The sequence below is a fragment of the Arachis hypogaea genome, chromosome 11 (assembly GCF_003086295.3).
Source record: "Arachis hypogaea cultivar Tifrunner chromosome 11, arahy.Tifrunner.gnm2.J5K5, whole genome shotgun sequence".
NCBI lineage: Eukaryota > Viridiplantae > Streptophyta > Magnoliopsida > Fabales > Fabaceae > Arachis > Arachis hypogaea.
In genome coordinates this window covers 99,856,963-99,869,061 of record NC_092046.1, presented here as the reverse complement: position 1 = coordinate 99,869,061, position 12,099 = coordinate 99,856,963, and the positions used below count along the sequence as shown (strand labels likewise).

At 34.5% G+C, this 12,099-nt stretch overlaps 1 long non-coding RNA gene across 1 annotated transcript; it reads right to left on the bottom strand.

Moving 5' to 3' along the window:
• Positions 1-1,173: 1,173 nt before the first annotated feature.
• Positions 1,174-1,797, bottom strand: LOC140176374 (uncharacterized). The gene is made up of 3 exons (XR_011867645.1): positions 1,673-1,797; positions 1,441-1,509; positions 1,174-1,275 (listed from the first exon to the last, which is right to left on the bottom strand). It is a non-coding gene; the product is annotated as an uncharacterized lncRNA (long non-coding RNA).
• Between the last annotated feature and the right edge of the window lie 10,302 nt (positions 1,798-12,099).

Genomic DNA, 12,099 nt, shown 5'->3' with positions numbered 1-12,099 from the left:
TCAGACCAGCAGAATAAATATACAAGATCACATGAATGTTAAGTACCATATCTATGTCTCAATAATCATATGATTTACTAAAAGCAGGAAAGGAAAAAAAACATAAAAACAAAAACCTGTGGTCTTGATTGAAGAGATTGATGAAGATTCCTATTATCATCTGAAAGTCTAGATATTTCATTATCCTTCTCCTCAATCATTTTATCAACAATATCATGAAATGAAGCATGTTCAACCTATGAAGGGGAAAAACAAAGAAGGGGAAAAAATAATCAGAGGAACTAATGTCCATCAAGAACGTGTTTAAGAACTTTAATATCACCTTCAATTTTTTATATTGCAGTTTGAGCTCTTGCAACTCCTTTTTCATATCTTGTGCAGCAGTTGCTTCATTTTCAGCCTTCATTGAGTCACATTTGACTGCAAAGTTAAGTTGAGGTTAAACCTTCTAAAATTAAATTCATACAAGTATAAGCTACAATTTAATCAGGCAGCCAAGGTTTGTTACTTCGCCACGTTTCTTCTACATTTTTAAGGCTTAGTCCCAATTCTTCTTTCTCCTTAAGGTGCTGAGCATTAGCTGAATCAAGCTTTGTTTCTAAGTTCCTTACTAGTTGCTTGGCATTTTCAAGGGCCGTCTCTCTGAAATTTATAAATAAGTTGTTGAGACTGCGCTAAAGTAAACAGTGAAAAATAGTCTATCCTCTAGTTGTAGACAAATCATAGCACAAATCAATAGTCTACTCTACTCTACGGATGAGGGTTGATTGATTCAGGCTTTGAGAAATTGGAAGACTTTGGAATTAGGATGCTCTCACAAATCATAGCACAATTGTATTTTAAACAGTTACTTTAACAGAGATGCTCTCACAAAACTCTCACAATGTGAAAAAAATACATAAATAAATGAAATAAGAATACATTTTGATTCAACTAACAAAAAAGCTTTTCATCAACTTAGTAAAATGCCATACATGAATGTGCATTGTGAAGAACAGAGGGAAATCGATTCTCCCATAAAAATTAATTCATGTGAATTAGTTATATATAATTAGTGTACTATCAATATTTCCAAACTTTTTATTGATAAATAAACTGAACATAACTCAAACCACTGATTGTGTAGAGGAGTAAGACAATATTCTTAAAAATAAATAGAATAGAGCAAGTGCAGCACCTTGTAATCTTTTTTTCATCATTCATCTTTTTTTGAAGCTCACCATTAGTAACACTTCTTTGATAATCTTCAGAGGAAAACATAGAGCCATAAGATGCCTATGTTCAAAGATTGGCAACTAAGCACTCCCAAACACAAAACAGAACAACAAAATACAAACCTAAGAATGCAATACTATTTTATAAAAATTATGAAACAATTAAACTATAATTACATTACTAAATTGTGATTACTCAAAAAAGAAACAACAATTTAAATCAAACCTAAGAGGAATTTGAAGGTGAGCGACAAATCGGTAAAGTCTTTGTCCTTCGACATGATCGAACTCGAAACTGCAAAAATAATGAAAAGAAGAAAAGGATTATGTGAGCTTCTTCAATCGATTAAACTGAAAGAGATGTGCGTGGAGAGAGAGAGATGTATACTGGAACTATTGTTATTAATTCAACAATTCAACTAAATTAATCAAGTAGTATGTAAAATCAATCTACAAGCCTTCAACGACGACGATGGAGGAAGAGATGCTGAGGATCGAGGCTGAGGCGAGAGGCTTGAGTGAAAGAGGTGAACGGTGGAGAGTTTTCGATTTGACTGAGAGGATAGAGCACGGCACCACGGCGGAGCAGAGCAAAGGTTTCAAAATGCAGAACAGAGCACAGGTTTCAGAACGGCGCGAGTAGAAAAATACGACGGAGCAGAGCAGAACAAGGCATGAGCTCGAGCAATGAGAAACACGACAACGGCGAGCAGAGAAGAGGGATTACAGTAGTGGCAGATCTGGCAGCGCAAGGTAGAAACAACAACAACAGCGCAAGGCAGAGACGGTGCTGGAGGTGAAGAAAGTGGCGGTGGCAACTTCTCTCTCCGTCGTCTTCTTCTCCTTCTTTCTCTTCTTCCTCCTTTGATGGAAGTTCTCCCTTTCTTTTCTTCTCTTCATCACTCTCTGTCTCTCTCCCCTCACCGTGCATTTTTTCTTCTGTCTTTTCTTTTTCCCATGCAATGGAGAACCCTAACCTTCTTTTTATGGTGTTCTCTGATCTTCTAATCGTAATTAACTTTGTGTTTTATTGTTTTTTTTTTGTTATTAAGTTGGATTTGGTTTATTTTAAAATTGATAGAAAATGATAATCAAAGTTAAAATATGTATTAAAGATAAAATTTATTTTTTAGAAGAGACATTAAAAAATAAAAATTTTAAACGCACATAAAAAATAAAGTTTAAAATAAATTTAAAGACAACTCTTATAAAAAGTAAGATATTAACTTTGATTATCATTTTCTATCAAATTAAAAAAATTAAAAATATAAAAAGATAATAATTTTCTGGCAATAGTAATAATAGCCACTATAACATACAATAATAATGGCCAATATATAATTGCCGTAAAAAGATAACTTAAATTAAAAAATTAGTGGCCATTATGTTATTGCCACTAAAAGTTTGTCGCTAAAACATCATTTTTTTTGTAGTGTGTCTTTATGACTTTTATCATCACGGACCATAAGCTCTCTTCAACCTTTAAGTGCATCAATTGTATTCGTAAAGATATTTTCCACTTCATAAAACTCATATGGTGAATCACTTTCAATATATATATCACAAGGGGTAATTTACCTTTTATTTTAGAGAGGATACGGTAGAATTCATCATTATTTATTATATTAATATTTTTTTAATAAATTAATCTGTAGTTAGGATGGCATTTTTTCTTTAATTTACCTTCTATTATTTTTTTAATTTATAGCAGACGTTATTAATATTTTTTTCTAGAATTATTTTTATGTAGTTTTTTTTGTGCTTTAGTCCAATTTCTTATTAAAAGAATAAGTATAAAGTAATTAATAAATTATTTAAATTTAAAAATATCATTTATTATAAAATTAAGTAAATAATTCGTCATATATTTTTAAAAAATATAAATAAAAAATTATACAATTAAAAATAAAGAATATTACTGAAAATTAAAATATAATTAATAAATTACTTATATAATTTTAAAAAAGTGACTGTAATATGTTACTACTTAATACATGAGTGCATTATTAGACAATAAATTAAATAAGTGACATTCTTTATAAAATACTAAACCTACTCAAAAGAATTGCTAAAGTTACACGATAAAAGAGCTATGAGTAGTGACATCAAGTCAACAACGATGCTTAACGCATATTTTATAAAAGTTAGTCAATTTTTAATAAAATTATCATGTTTACATATATAAATTTACAGATATTTTAATTTAAATAGTTATATATCGCTATATGTAAATAATTCTTGAAATTTATTATAAATCATCGCTCTTTATTTATATTGATAAATCAGTAAATCTTCACCTATCTCTAATCTTGTGTTAATATATAATATTAATAGATTTATCATATTTTTTTTTATACTTTGAGTTATTCAGTGATTTTTAATATATATATATATATATATATATATATATATATATATGTGTGTGTGTGTGTCTGTGTGTGTGTGTGTGTATGTGTGTGTGTGTGTGTTTTATATATATATGTGTGTGTGTTTTATTTCATTTAGTACTAATAGTTGGCTACTAATATATTTTATTATAAAGATATTAAACATAATTATTAATTTATTAGCTTGAAGAGAGGACAAATTAAGTTTTACATTACTAAAAAATTTTGTGCGTATCAAAACCTAATATGAATATTATAATTATTATTATATATGCCACATATGTCAAATAATGTGTTTATTATAATTCGTAAATTGTCTTTCAATTTTCATTAATATTCTGTGTTTTTAATTGCATAAATTTTTATTTATATATTTAAAAAATATATTGAGAATTATTTATTTTATTTTATAATAAATAATATTTTTTAATTTAAATAATTTATTAATTAATTTATACTTATTAAATCATATATTCAATAATTTTTTAAAAAAATATTAATATAATGAATATTATAGCAATAACATATTAATTTTAAAAAATATTATACCAATTTTTTTAAAGATAAATAAATTCCAACAAATAAATTCTTGACCAATTTGATATCAAAATAACATCGTTTTATCCAAATAGATATACAAAAATAAATAAATATCTAATCAATTTAAATTTAAAAATAAATAAATCTCTAATCAATAACCGTATAGTACTTGATGTTTCAGCTCATCATTACCCAAATGTGTGCTATATATCTAATAAATCTTTATTAAGAATTAATAGTATAAATTATGAAAGAATTTTGTATGTGCATTGTCCCAGAATGTTAAGGGACAAAAGTTAAATTTAACTTTTTTTTTATTAGGACACACCGTTATCTTTTGAGATAATGATCAGGAGTAGAATTAACTGTTCATTTAACTAATAATAGACATGCCAAACTTCTATTTTGTTTATCTTAAGTGAATTTAGAATCCTTTGAAGTAAGCAATAAACATGTAATTCATACGACAAAAAATGTTTTGAACATAAAATGGTAGCATTCAATGATTGGATGCTAAAATAAATCAATTTTTTAAATATAAATTATTTATAACAAGATCTCACATACACTAGCTAGTTTATTATTCAACGTGCTTACATAATAATAGATGTCCTATGATACGAGTAAACCCACTCATAATAGGCCGAATACAGCAATTGCAGAACTGACAACTCATGATGGGCCAAATTTACCAATTGCAAATCAACAAGCAAAAGAATAAGGAAATCACCTATGTGGATGAAGGATTATGAAGGGTAATGTGAGGGTGCGTCACAAGGGATTTTTATAGTATGCTGAGGTGGATAGTTAGTTACAACAATAGAGAGAATGCATGTGTATAAGGAGAGAGGAGTGTAATGGGGGAGAATAGGATATTTCATATGGAAGGTTGCTATAGGAGTCTTCCCTGAGTCAGGGTTGCTGCTGTTGTTGATTAACTACAATAACATTCGCACTGTTTCATTGATTACTTGATATTTTTCCTGCATTGTTATATATCTTCACTTGCTGAATTTGTTCTGGTGTGTATTGTCTTTTGGTTACCTATTAATTGGTGCTTTCATTGAGAGAATCGGAGCCATTGCGGAAGGAACACGTGTGAACCAATTAGAGGAGCTCACTTTGTCAAACAAGCAAGAGGTCACCACTCTTAGCTGCGGTCTCGTGGAAGCTAACGAGAGGATCGCCGATACGCAAGCTCAGCTCACGAACATGGACTATTCCTTACGATCCATTGAAAATCTGCTTTGTGAGAATTTGAAATTGAAGCTTAAGGTGAATGATTATGGCTTCAATGGTGATGACACCATGAAAGGTGGTTCAGGGGCAGGGTCTGTGAGTGTGGGGGCTGAGCAACCGTGGCCCCGACTCAGAGTGAAAGTTGCCGATCTACCAATGTTCGACGGTGAGGGGGTGGAGGATTGGGTGTTTCGGGCCCGCCAATACTTATAGACTTTTGAGATACCCATGGAACAATGAATCAGGGTATTGTCATTTCACTTGGTAGGGACTGCTTATGCTTGGTACCGGTGGGGGATCAACAACAACATGGCGTATACATACGAAGCATTTCTGGAAGCGATGGTCCTCAGATTTGGAAAAAACCTCTATTATGATCCCCGAACCGCCATTAAAGAGTTGAAGCAGAGTGGATCGGTGGAAGAATATCAATGCCAATTTGAAGAATTGACCAACCGAGTCAACGGATTGAGTGAAGAATGGATAATCTCACTCTTCGTAGCCGGACTCAAAGAGCCATTGAAGTGTGAATTGCTCTTGGCCCAACCTACCTCTTACGTACAAGCTGTCTCCATTGCCAAACTGCATGAACAAAAAAATACGGTAACTACGGGTCTAGCTAGAAGCACTAGTAGTAAGCCCATTACTCAACAAGCCCCAACCCAATTTGCACCCAACCGCACTCTCAATCCTATTTACACTAATCAGAAAATTCAAACTAACCCCACCTCTACCAACCCCGCAAACCCTGCAATTCTCCATTCCATCACCACTCCCACCAAGGCACCCCAGCCACCATTCAAGAAAATAACAAGTGTTGATATTCAAGCTAGATGAGAAAAAGGATTGTGTTACTATTGTGATGACAACTACGCACCGGGACATCATTGCAAGGCCTCATATCAATTGCTCATTGGGGAAGAGGAACTTTGGGAGTTGTTGCAAGGAACGACAGAGGGTAATGGAGAGGTACATGAGTCAGACACCGAAGAAGAGGAGGAAGAGGGTGAACAACAGAATCCGCGGATTATCCTCAATGCTTTTGAGGGCGAATTTCACTCTGAGACCTTGCGTGTGAAGGGTACCCACGCCAACAAGTAGCTGCTGATTTTAATCGATGGGGGTAGCACCCATAATTTTATCAAGGGGTCCATAGCTAAGAAGCTCAATTTGTCTCTCACTCCTACACCTGCATTAAAGGTAATGGTTGGTAATGGTGAATCCATAAACTGTGCTACAAAATGTCAAGACCTATCACTATTGGTGCAGGGATACGGATTCTCCGCGGACATGTACGTCTTGGACCTTAAAGGAGCAGATGTTGTGTTGGGTGTACATCGGATGATAAGATTAGGCACCATCTGAATTAACTACATGGAGCTGTTTATGAAATTTAAGGAAATGGGGACATGGATTACATTCAGGGGTGAACGATCGCTGCGAGAGACCGAGCTTAATTTCAGGGAGCTACGAAGCGGAAGTAGTAACATTGCTTCATTGTTTCAATTCGCAGCGATTCCATCGGTGGAAGAGCCCGTTTCGGAGGTAGAAGAAGTGGCTATCCAAACAGTTATTGAGGAATTCACTGATGTTTTTGAAGAACCAAAACAACTTCCCCCTCATAGAGCTATTGACCACCCTATCCACCTTACACCGGGTGCATCGCCAGTAAGCATTTGACCATATAAATATCCCCATTTTCAGAAGGAGGAGATGGAGCGGTTAGTGTTAGAAATGTTACAAGCGGGGCTGATTAGGAATAGTCAGAGTGCATTCTCAAGTCCAGTATTGCTAGTAAAAAAAAAGGATGGTGGTTGGCGATTCTGTGTTGATTATAGAACTCTGAACATGATAACAATTAAAGATAAATTCCCAATCCCTACTATTCATGAGATTCTTGATGAGTTGCATGGAGCTAGGTTTTTCTCCAAAATTGACCTCAAGAGTTGGTACCATCAGATCAGAATGCGTGAAGAAGACATAAGCAAAACATCATTTCGTACTCATATGGGTCATTATGAGTTTGTAGTGATGCCTTTTGGGCTTACTAATGCACCTTCCACCTTCCAAGCGACAATGAACAGGATTTTCCAACCATACTTGAGGCGAGGCTTCAATTGCAAGAGAAGCTACAGAGGGTACATTACCTTCTAAATATGTATTCAAGGATGGGTTGATGACATACCGAGGTAAAATTTGGGTTCCGAATGTTGCTAATATACTTAAGACGTTGTTGCACCAGTTCCATTCAGCCTTGATTGCAGGGCATGGGGGTATTTTGAAAACGTATAAAGGGTTGGGTGAGCTGTTTTTTTGGCCAGGGATGCGCCAAGATGTGGTTCGATTTGTCAATCGTTGTGTGGAGTGTCAGTGTACAAAGTATGTCACCGCCAAGCCAAAAGGACTCTTGCAACCGCTTCCGGTTCCGGCAAAGCCTTGGGAAGACATTAGTTTAGACTTCATCACCAAACTATCAAATTCCAATGGTTTTACTGCAGTGTTAGTAGTGGTGGATCGGTTCGGTAAAACAGCCCGGGTTGCACCGTTAAAGACGGGGTTCACTGCCAAATTGGTTGCTCAGAAATTCATCAATTCCGTGGTGAGGTATCATGGCTTCCCAGCCACTATTGTCTCAGACAAGGACCCTCTTTTTCTTAGTCGTTTTTGGAAAGAATTGTTTCAGCATTGTGGTACTAAGCTGCTCTATAGCACGACTTATCATCCTCAGACGGATGGGCAAACCGAGGTTGTTAATAGGACCCTGGAGCAATATCTGCGTGTGTTTATACATGCTCATCCAACCAAGTGGTCTCCCTACCTCAATTGGGCAGAGTTCTGTTACAATAATTCTTTTCACTCCACCATTGAAATGTCACCACATGAGGCCTTGTATGGGTTTGCTGACAGAACTATACCCGGCTATACTAGTCGCTCTTCTTTGGTCCAAGACGTGGATGATCTATTGCGAGTTAGGGAGATTCTTGACATGGAACTCCGATTTCGCCTCCAACAAGCCCAAGAATGCATGAAACACCAAGCTGATTCTTATAGACATGAAAAATCATTCAATGTTGGTGATTTAGTTCTCTTAAAGATTCAACAATATCGGCAGGGGTCCATAGTGACGCGAAGACATTTGAAGCTTGGTAAGAAATATTTTGGACCATTTAAGGTGCTCCAAAGAGTGGGAACTGTCGCTTACAAACTGGAGTTACTAGTTGGAAGTTCCATTCATCCCGTTTTTCATGTTTCACTACTGAAGGAGTTTAAGGGTGAGTCCGTTATGGCAGGGGGCATCAACGAGCTTCCTCTTTCTCTGCCTTTTGAACCAGTGCCGGTAGCCATTATTGATAGTAGAACCTTGCAGCTTGATGATGGGTCTCAGGATGTTCAAGTGTTAGTGGAATGGCAAGGAGCACCAAGAGAGGAAGCAACATTGGTAAGTTGGGCTAAGTTGGTGAGAATGTATCCTGGGGAAGTGACAAATGGATTTTTTGCTAGTAAAGAATTTCACAAAATTAATCACGTTGTAAGTATAGTTTCTAAACCAACAAAGAACCCTTTCGTACAAAAACTTATTTGTCACTAAAGCAAACCCAATGAAAATAAACCAAAGTATTTAAACCTCGGGTCGTCTCTCAAGGAATTGCAGGGAGGTGTAGTTATTATTGATTATGAGATAGTATGTTTTTGGGTTTTTGAAATAAGGAACAAGGAAATAAATGGCAAGAAATTAAATTAATAACTAAGAAAACTCTTGGCAACGTATGAGAACTAAACGTCCTATCCTAGTTATCCTTATCAATTGTGATGAGAATTGTTCATTGCTCCTACTTAGTTAACCTCTAACTATAAAAGAAAGTCAAGTGGACTAATCAATTTGATTCCTCAAGTCCTAGTCAACTCCTAAGGAAAGACTAGCTTTAGAGGGATCCAAATCAATCAGCAACTTCCAATTATCAATCAACAAAGGAGTTTGATAACTCAAGAGTCTCCAATTACTCAACCAAAGCCAAGAACATAAAAATCAAACTTAAAACCCTCCCAAGCATTTTAACAAACACTTGGAAGGAATAACATAAAAACATGGGAAACTAATAAGAGATAATAAAATCCAAACAACCAATTGAAAGCATCAATAACATAAATTAAAGAAAGCAATCATAGATATGAAATACCTCAAATTGCATTAAATAGAAAATCAAATCTAACATAGAGTTCATAAACCAAATTGGAAAAAATAAATAAATCAACAAGAGAAAATAGATAAACTAAAGAACTAGAACAAATAAGAGTAGAAGAGAACTTAATTAAAGCAAAGTAGAATTCCCAAATTAAGAAATACTAAACTAAACCTAAAATCCTAACCTAGAGAGAGGAGAGACCCCTCTCTCTAGAAACTACATCTAAAACCTAAAAATTATGTGAATTGATGAATGAATGAATCCTCCATGATTCTCCCATTTTGCAGCCTCTATTATGTGTTCTCAGGCTTGGAACTGGGCCAAAAAGGAACCCAGAAATTGCCCCCAGTGCTTTCTGCAACTTTCTGCATGTGGCGCATGTCACGCGTACACGTAGGTCACGTGCGCGCGTCATTTGGCGAAATTCCTTGTCACGCGTACGCGTCAGTCATACGTACGCGTCGCTTGTCTTTTGTGCTAGGCACGCGTACGCGTCGCTGCCAGCTCCTCAAAACTTCATTTTCTCACGTTCCTTCCACTTTTGCATGTTTCTTTTCCATCCTCTAAGCCATTCCTGCCTTATAAAGCCTAAAAATACTTAACACACAGATCACGGTATCGAATGGTAATAAAGGATAATTATAATCGACAGTTTAAAGGCCCAGTAAACATGATTTCAACTATATCACAGAATCAGGAAGGATTTGTAAAACCATGCAAATTATATGAATAAGTAAGTAAAAAATTGATAAAAACCACTCAAATTAGCACAAGATAAACCATAAAATAGTGGTTTATCAATCTCCTCACACTTAAACATTAGCATATCCTCATGCTAAGCTCAGGAGAAACTATAAAAGAGTGAAGGCAGAATGGTAGAACTTATGCAATGCAACATATCTAAATGCAAGCTACTTACATGCATCATGCTATTCTAATTACTATCCATCTATATATATAAGTATACATATGGTCAAATTGAGTCAACTTTCCAAGAAATTATATATGCGCAATCAAGGACTAGATGAATCATATCAAAACACATTCACAATTGAGTTGAGTTAATGAAAAGAGTTCACAAACTTGCAAGACAAGCAATGACCAAATATGGACATATGGAAATGAGCAATTGAACCCTCACTGGAATTGTATATACACTCTAATCACTCAGTGTTTGCGATTAAAACACTCAAATCTCCTCTAGTCATGCTTTCTAAGACTTTGTTCTTCATCTAACCAATCAACAGTTATCAAGTGTACAAATGCAAACATCATTAGGTCTTTTCAAGGTTGTAATGGGGCCAAGGTAAGTTTAATTCTTATGAAATTAATTGAGTGTTGAATGATGTTATGGATTGATGCAGATTTTTGCAAAATCACAACTCGGCAAGTGCGTCGAATCGTATCAAGTAATACCATGGTGAGTGGGTTATCGTTCCCAGGAGGATTAATGGACTAAGCAACAATGATTAATTGACTACTTCTAATTAGACAAATCGAAATAGAAGAGTAAATTATTTAAACGTGAAATAGAGGCAAATAAAATAGCAAACAGTAAGTGAAAATAATAATGGTAAGAATATTAAGATTTCAGAGATGTTCACTCTCTAGAAAAATAATTCTTGTGTTTATTTATTTGAGGTATGCAGAGATCAATCACAATAAATCATATGTAATTGAATTTCAATTCCTTGACAACCCAATTTCTCCCTAATTAACTAATCACCAATTTCTTGGTCAACTAATTAAGAAAAGAGGTTAAGCACAAATCTAATTTAGTTTCAAATAAAATTCAAGAATAGTCCTTAGGTTAAATTATATGTCACTTATCCAAACTAGTCCTAAACAATTGAAACTTACAAGAAATAATGATTTCCAAAAGTTTTCTAATCCAAATTTTATGTCACATTGACACAAGAATTATTGTCGGTAAGAAATTCCACAAAATATTTAAGTTGCAAGTATAGCTCCACACCAACAAACAATTCTCGCAATCAAATTAAATTTATGGTTTTGTCACATGTACAAACCCCAATAAAAATTAACTGAAGTATTTGGACTCCGGGTCGTCTCACGAGGAATTTCAATGAAGTGTATGCTTATTGGCTATGAAGGGGTAAGGGGGTTTTTTGATTGATAAGAGGGCAAGAAATTAAATGACAAGAAAAGTAAATTAAGCAAGTAATTAAAGAGGACAAGTAAATAAGAGAAAAAAAATAATAAAGAGAGAGACATTCATGGCAAGGGTTGAGAACATAGGCTTTCTATCCTAGTCATGCAATGATTAATTCATCTTATCTAGTCAACTCCAACAAATGGAAGAAGGTATCATGTCATCTTCACATAGGGAGAAAGTCAAACAAGACTAATTAATCATGTCACAAATATAAACAAGAATTTATCTTATTACGTCATCTCCAACATTGGAAGAACGTATCATATTATCTTCCATGAGAGATAGTCTAATAAGACTAGCTAATCTCAATCCAAAAGTCCTAATCAACTTACTAATTAAATTAGCAAAAGATTAGTGTC